At 45.5% G+C, this 8,042-nt stretch overlaps 1 pseudogene; it reads right to left on the bottom strand.

Annotated features, from left to right (window-relative positions):
- Positions 1–2,315: 2,315 nt before the first annotated feature.
- On the bottom strand, positions 2,316–7,770 carry LOC121677019 (annotated as a pseudogene).
- Between the last annotated feature and the right edge of the window lie 272 nt (positions 7,771–8,042).

The following is an 8,042-nucleotide window of genomic DNA, read 5'->3' as shown; positions in this document are numbered from 1 at the left end:
CCAAAATGTCACACTAGTCTCTTGCTTGCTTCTATGGAGGGCCTTGACTAACAGCAATCACATTGCACAGAAAGTGAAACTGACGTTCAAGGTCCTCCTTGTAAAGTTAGGATTTGGAAACAGATGGTATGATTTCAAGGCATCCTGCCTAAACCACAAGATCCCCTACCTTCTGGGCCCTCAGTGTCTACATATTAGAATTCCTGGGAGACAGTATGGGAGGATGAGCTGAGAAGCTTGGGCCATGGGCCAACCCACTAGAGTCCCCTTTCCAAACTACAGGGCCACGTCATGGAAGACAAGCGAGAAATCTTTGGGGACAGGGCTGCTCCCCTCAGAAGGAGGTAAAGAGATGACGATGTCTTTATCACCGGCAAAGAGGACTTATCTGAATTGGGCTGGATGTCTCCAGTCTTAGTATCATCTCATATATACATACTGCAGTTTTACAGTTTTCAGGATCCCATTCCTTCCCAGTCTTGCTCTTTTGTTTGGTTGGTTTTGGTTTTGGTTTTTTGAAACAGGGTTTCTCTGTATAATAGCTGTCCTGGAATTCACTTGGTAGACCAGGCTGGCCTTAAACTCACAGAAATCTGCCTGCCTCTGACTCCCTATTGCTGGGATTAAAGGTATGCGCTACCACAGCCCTTGCTCCTTATTTTAAGAGTAAACACTTTGCAGGGCTAAGTATTCAGCACGCTCTGCGATTTGACCAGGACCAGAGGGATGTTTGGTTTGCATTTTCTGCATTCTCAACTCTGTGGCTCCAAAAGAGAAGGGTCTCCTTCTGGACACACATAGAAGCTTTGGAGGGGGGCATTTAGGCAGCTCTTAAACTGGGAATTAGGCATTATGAACTCATGCCTTCCTTCTCTTACACTGGTCAACATGAGGAGCAAACAATTTGTTTCCTTGTGTTTATTAGTTTGGAAAACTTACAGACACAGTACGGCAGCCCTCCGCTTCTTGCAGATGGTGGATTGAGAAGATCTACCCATGAGCTGTTGATAAGGTCTACTGCCAGATTCCACCATGGGTTATCAGTGCTCTGCTACTGGGAACAAAACCATCAGCATCCAATTAAAGAGCCAGTTTCAGAAACTCCAGGACCAATTCAAGTACCTCTCCTTAAGATCCTTTTTCTAAGAATGACTCATGATACCAAGATCTGTATTAGTTCAGAATTTCTGCAGAAACAGAACCAACAGAAGATGATATAGAGGGGGTGGGATATAGTAGAAGAATCTGGATATATTAGGTGAATCCAATAGCTGTTCAGTCCCTGAGGCTGGATGTCTCAGCTGGTCTTCAGTGTACATCAGAATCCTGAATAAGTAGGCTCTAATGCCAGTGAGGGCAAGCAGGCAAGGAGAGCATGCCTTCTTCTTCCATGTCTTTTATATAGGCTGCCAGCAGAAGGTGTGGTACAGGTTAAAGGTAGATCTTCCTACCTCAAAAGATCTACATTAAAAGTGGGTTTTCTCACTTCAAATGATTTAATTAAGAAAAAAAATCCCTCACAGGTGTACCCACCTGTTAAAACCCAAGATGTAGTCAAGTTGACAAGCCAGAACAGCCATCTCTAGTCTTCCTTGTCAACTTGACACACACGCAATCATATCTCCTTATATCATGGTTAATTTCCAAATGAAAACAATAACCAGGTCACAATTATGCCTAACATGATATAACTGTCCCTTTTACAACCACAAATGCATTATGAAGTTAGAATTGGCAATGTCCCTTGATAGACACATTACACGATAAAGAAATCAAAGAAAACACAAATATCTATAGAAACACATTCTTAACAAAATATGACAGACATTCATGTCAATTATAATCCTGGCTTTTGCAGCTGGTCACGTGGTCTTAGCTGGTATTTAAAACTACCTTCCTTTACTCCACCCTCTGCAAGCACCTCAGCAGGTCTTGGTTCTTTTCCTGGAGGAGTGACCCATACCTTCATTCCTGAGAGATCTGTGCCCTTTGTCATCCTGCCTGGATTAGGCTGTTGTAATTTCCCATTGACTTTAATCATAGGAAGTGGTGGTAGCACCAAGAGACGCCCTAAAGGATCTCCTGCATTCCAGACATAATCCTTCTTACCTCCATTGTGGAGAAGCAATCCAATTTCCCTGTGGTAATCTGGATCAATCACCTCTCCTAACACTGTTATTCCTTTCTTAGCTTGTTGGTTTTAAGGGCGTCAGAAGCCCAAAGTGTCTAGGAGGAAGTCTGAGCTTCCAGTTCAAAGGAATGTTTGTGTGGCTGCTGGCAGGAACACTCCTCCCTCTGGAACCAAAACTTTTAGGCTAGCAGAACTTTAAGCTCGTGGGAACAGGAAGCAAAATCTTTCCTAGTGGGTCACTAGGGGTGATAATGAGTGGAACTACTCCCTTTGCCACTCCTTGATTCCTGGACCCATGGATCCTGGCTGTGGGAGAAACCATACCATATGTTAGATGATAGAGGAGGGTCATCTGTCTATGTTACTTTCATTGGTTAATAAAGAAACTGCCTTGGCCCTTTAATAGGACAGAAAATTAGGTAGGCGGAGTAGACAGAACAGAATGCTGGGAGGAAGAAGGCAATGAGGCAGATGCCTCAATCAGTTGCCATGCCTCTCCTCTCCGTGACAGACACAGGTTAAAATCTCTCCTGGTAAGTCACCACCTTGTGGTGCTACACAGATTACTAAATATGGGTTAAAGCAAGATGCAAGAATTAGCCAATAAGAGGCTGAAACTAATGGGCCAGGCAGTATTTAAAAGAATACAGTTTCCGTGTAATTATTTCGGGTGTAAAGCTAGCCGGGTGGCAGGACGCAACCCGCCGTTCCTTATACAGTTAGATGTTGATTCAAAGCATATACTGCCTTCTGGAGACCCCTGCCCCTGCCCTCCAGACTGCTGCCACCTAATTGGCACTGTCACTGAATCTTCAAAAGGCCGTTGAATCTTTCTGTCAGGCCAGCTATTTCAGGATGGTGGAGAACATTGCAAAACCAGTATATTACATGATAGTGAACCCACTGCCACACTTCTCTGGCTGTGAAGTGAGTTCCTTGGTCAGAAGCAATACTGTGAGGAATACCGTGATGGTGGATAAGACATTCTGTTAGTCCATGGATGGTGGTTTTGGCAGAAGCATATGTGCAGAAAAAGCAAATCCATAACCAGAGTAAGTGTCTACTCCAGTAAGGACAAAGTACTGTTATTTCCATGGAGGAAGTGGTCAGATGTAGTCAACCTGTCCCCAAGTCGCTGGCTGGTCACCCCTGGGAATGGTGCCATATCTGGTGTTCAATGTTGATCTCTGCTCTTGGCAGATCTGGCATCAGCAGCAACTGTAGCCAGGTCAGACTTGGGGAGTGGAAGTCCATATTGCTGAGCCCATGCATAAGCCCCATCTCTGCCACCATAGCCACTTAGTTCATGCACTCATTGGACAATGAGAGGATGGCTGGGGACAGAGGCTGACTGCCCACAGAATGGGTTGTCCTGTCTACTTGATTATTGAACTTATCCCCTGCTGATGAGTATTTATATGGGACACAAGTATCTTCACATCTTTTGCCTATTTGCAGAGATCTAACACATGCTTCTTCCTGTTCTGGTAAAAATAAAACAGTTCTGTTCCCTGAGTGGCCCACAGGCAGTGGATCCCATATAGGGAGCCACATGGTGGGTGAGAGACTTCGGCAGAGCAGCCATTCCCACGAGGAGCTGCAGCTATGGCTGGTGAGAGACAGACAGGTAGGCATGCCATGCAGAGTGAGGTTGAATATTTATTTAGTGGGTTATGGAGGGGAAAGGGAAATGAGGGAAGGAGTCCAGGGAGAAGAGCAGAGAGAGAGGGAGAGAGAGAGAGAGAGAGAGAGAGAGAGAGAGAGAGAGAGAGAGAGAGAGAGAGAGAGAGACAGAGAGACAGAGAGAAACAGAGAGAAACAGAGAGAATTAGGGGAGGAGAGGAGCCATGGCAGCAGCTCCCTATTTGGGAGAGAAATGGAAAGGGAAGGAGCTCAGACTGGAAGCTGAACGAAGAGCTGCCTGCCTCAGCAGTGGAGGGGGAGGGGTGGGGCTTGTCTCTTAAAAGGACAGGACAGACCATTACACTTCCCAGATGTCTTCCTTATCAACTTTCCAATCCTGGTTTTCCTAAGTCCCTGACAAGTCAGCCAATCCATTGGCTATAGCCCACAAATCAATGGACAGTTACACATCTGGTCATTTTTCCTTCCAGAGAAAATGTATGAGCATGTGTATTTCCAGAAGTACTGTGATAACTTCCTTCTGCCATTGCCTTTCAGGTTTGTCCCAGAAAGAGGTTGTAATGCTGACAGCTGTCCACTCCTGGCCAGTGTCTGCATAAGACACAAAAACATCAGTAAACCAGACCCCAGTCTTCTCTTTCTCACTCATCCAATCATAGGGTACGCCCCATGAGGCTGTAGGTACATGCTTGGCATCAGATGGCATTGTAACAGGAGTAGAAACCATAGGCATTCAGGCAACTTCTTTATATAACTTGCTTGTGCCTTCAGGACCTGCTCAGGTTTGATCACTATATACCACTTTCTTTAGATAATAGACTGCTGCTATGCACCTCCTACTTGGTGGGTAACAACACTCAGCATGTGATGGGCAGCTCAGGTTGCATGATAAGTTGGTAGCCCATTGTCAAATGTTTAGTTTCCAGTAAGATACCTTAGCAGGCCAAGAGCTGTCTCTCAAAGGGAGAATAGCTGTCTGCAGATGATGGTGGAGCCTTGCTCCCAAAGCCCAAAGGATTCTTCTGTGATTCACCTATAGAGACCTCCCAGAGACCCCAAACAGCATCTTTATTTGCCACTGACAGACACCTCAAGTCCCATCGGGTCTGCTGGATCATGTGTTCCAAGTGGTAGAGCAGCCTGCACAGCAGCCTGGACCTGTTGAAGAGCCTTCTGTTCCAGGTCCACACAAAGGTAGCAGCTTTCTGAGTCACTTGGTATATGGGTCAGAGTAACACACGAGGTCATCAATGTGCTCTCTCCCGAATACAAATAGGCCCACTAAATGTGTTTGTCTCTTGGTGGTGGGATGGGACAGGTGTAATCACTTAACCATCACCTTAGAAGGAATATCTCTGCATGCCCCACACCACTGGACCCCTCAGAATTTCACTGAGGTAGAAGGCCCCTAATTTTGGTTTGATTTATTTCCCATCCTCTGATGTACATCTGTGTTACCAACAAATGCATAGTATTTTCTGCCTCCTGCTCACTTGGTCCAATCAGCATCATGTCATCAATATAGTATACCAAGATCCCCTCTAATTAACTTATGACATGGGGCTGTGGAGTTAATATTATTCTTGAGATAAAACTGTAAAGGTATACTGCTAGCCTTGCCAATGGAAAGCAGATTGCCTCTGGTGGCCTTTATGAACACATACCAGAAAAGGGTATTCGCTTGATGAATAGCTGCACACCGTGTACCAGGACATGTGTTAATCTGCTCAGGTAAGGACACCACATCTGGTACAGCAGCTGCAATTGGAGTCACTACCTGATTGAGGTTTCAACAATCAACTGTCATTCTCCACGATCCATCGGTCTTCTGCACTGGCTGGGTAGGAGAGTTAAAGGGAGATGAGGGGGGGAACCACCTACCCTGCATCTTTCAAGTCCCTGACGGTGGCACTGATCTCTGCAGTTCCTCCAGGGATGTGACACGGGTTTTGTTTCACTCTTTTCCCTGGCAGAGGCAACTCTAAAGGCTTCCATTTAGCCTTTCCAACCATAACAGCCCTCACACTCCACAAATCAGGGAACCAGTGTGAGAATTCTGCCAACTTCTAAGAGTATCTGTCCCAATTATACATTCTGGAACTGGGGAAATAAGACAGGATGAGTTCAGGGACCCACTGGATCTACTGAGTCAGACTTCGGCCAAAACTCCATTAATCCCCTGACCTCCATAAGCCCCTGAATGCAAATGAGAACATGACCTCTCCAAGGAACTATCTGGATCATCTGAAGAGTCCAGACTGAACCAAGACAAGAGAGGAGAAAGTCTGGCTGTTTCCTTTCTCCCAGTGTACAGTTCCCCTTGTAAAAGGCCGGGGGTCTCTCTGGGAAAGGACTGGGGAAAGGCTAACAGCAAAACTCTTAGGTATTTTAACAAGGTGCTTCCTCAAGGGAACCTGGCCATCCCTTCACTCAATGGGTCTTCAAACTGACCCAAATCTGGAAATTGGTTCATAGGCCAAGATTCTCTTTTACCACGATCCAATGGAGGCTTTCTTTCATTTTGAGATTTTTTTTTTTTTTTTTGCTTATAGAGATCAAACAAAAATGTAGTAGGCTTCCTATCTATTTAATGCCTAGTGTCGAAACACCATAATTAGTTAACTAGTACCAAAGGTCTATACATGTTATACCACAATAAAAATTACTTTGCTTGTTCTGCTCATTACAGGTCAGGCTGTTATGGATATTGCTTTGTATACAGTGCCTATCTCAATAACCATGATCACCTTGCCTTTGGCAATTCAGTGCTGCCGCCTGGCCTTCGTTACTTCGGGGGCCCAATTAATCCCATTGCATTTAATTCAGCCAACTGAGCAGCAGCATCTCCAGCCCTAAGGTCTGGCACAAGGAAAAGGGCGACAACAAAGCTCTTCAGATGTGCTGGTGCCCCTCACCATTCTGTATCTTATAGGATTAGTGAGGGGCCTGTCTTCTGGGCCTTCCCATTGTGAGGGATTAGGATTTACACAGTGTACCCACTCAACCATTCCAATTTCCCTGAGCCTTAAAATCCCTTCATCAACACTAAGTCGAGGGTTATCAGGCATCTCCAATTCCTTTTCAGTAGACCAGCATTTGACAAATGGATACTTCAATCATTCAAGTAAACTTTTGACACCTTTTTTTTACCTGTGTGGGTTTCCATATTAGACCTAGAATCTCCACTCAGAGGATCCATATCAATAAATTCAGCCTGATCCAGTTTTAGGTTCCTTCCACCATTTTCCCACACCCTTAAAATCCACTCCCACACGTATTCCCCAGACTTCTGCTCAAATGAACTAGCAAGCTCATTAAGCTCTTTAGTGATGCAGGGCACCGCCTCCTGGGCTACACTTTCTACCTCCCGTCTAGGCTCCTGCTTAGCCTTAAACCCGTGTTTTAGTCAGTGTTTTATCTCTGTGAAGAGACACCATGACCACAGCAACTTTTATAAAAGAAACATTTAATCGGGGTTTACTAAACCTTCAGAGGTTTACTCCATTATCAACATGGCGGGAAGCATGGCAGCACACAGGCAGACATGGTGCTGGAGAAGTAACTGAGAGTTCTCCATCTGGATCAGCAGGCGGCAGGAAGAAAGAGTGACTCTTGGCCTGGCTTGAGCATTTGAAATCTCAAAGCCCACATCCAGTGACACATTTCCCCCACCAAAGCCACACCTACTCCAATAAGGCCACACCTCCTAATCAAATACACGAGCCTGTGGGCACTATTCCTATTCAAACCACCATAGTTTGGTTATAGGTACAGAAGCAACACCTCAGAGACATCAGTATTGTCATGCCTGGCTTCTCCTTCTGAGAAAGTCACTGCTGCACCAGCAGACATTTCCCCAATCAAAGGCAATGTTTCAGGAAGTGAGAGTGCACCTTCTGCTGAGGGTAGAGAGAGGACTTCCTCAGTAGAGATAAACCCTTGAGAACTTCAAAGTTCTCAGCCTCAGTAGGGTCCTCCCACACATCTCCATCCATCCCAAGTTACAGGATCCCATTCTTTACCAATTAATGTCCTTCCTTTAACTGCTGACCTGCTCGAAGGTTGGGACTGGCATTTTTGCTGTAATTTGGCCAACCTCACAAAGAAGGTTTTGGTTTGATTTTTCCACACCCTGAGTTCTCACGCTGGAGGGAAGATTCTCTTCCAGGGCACACTTTAAAACTTCCGACTGTTCATGTGCTTCTGGAGCTGGTCAGTTTGATCACGGTGCTCATCGCTGTCTTTCACTGTATTCTGAGATGCTGGA

This window comes from Arvicola amphibius, chromosome X (assembly GCF_903992535.2).
Source record: "Arvicola amphibius chromosome X, mArvAmp1.2, whole genome shotgun sequence".
In the NCBI taxonomy this organism is placed as follows: domain Eukaryota; kingdom Metazoa; phylum Chordata; class Mammalia; order Rodentia; family Cricetidae; genus Arvicola; species Arvicola amphibius.
Note: the sequence above shows the minus strand (reverse complement) of the source record. Positions and strands in the feature narration are given on the sequence as shown.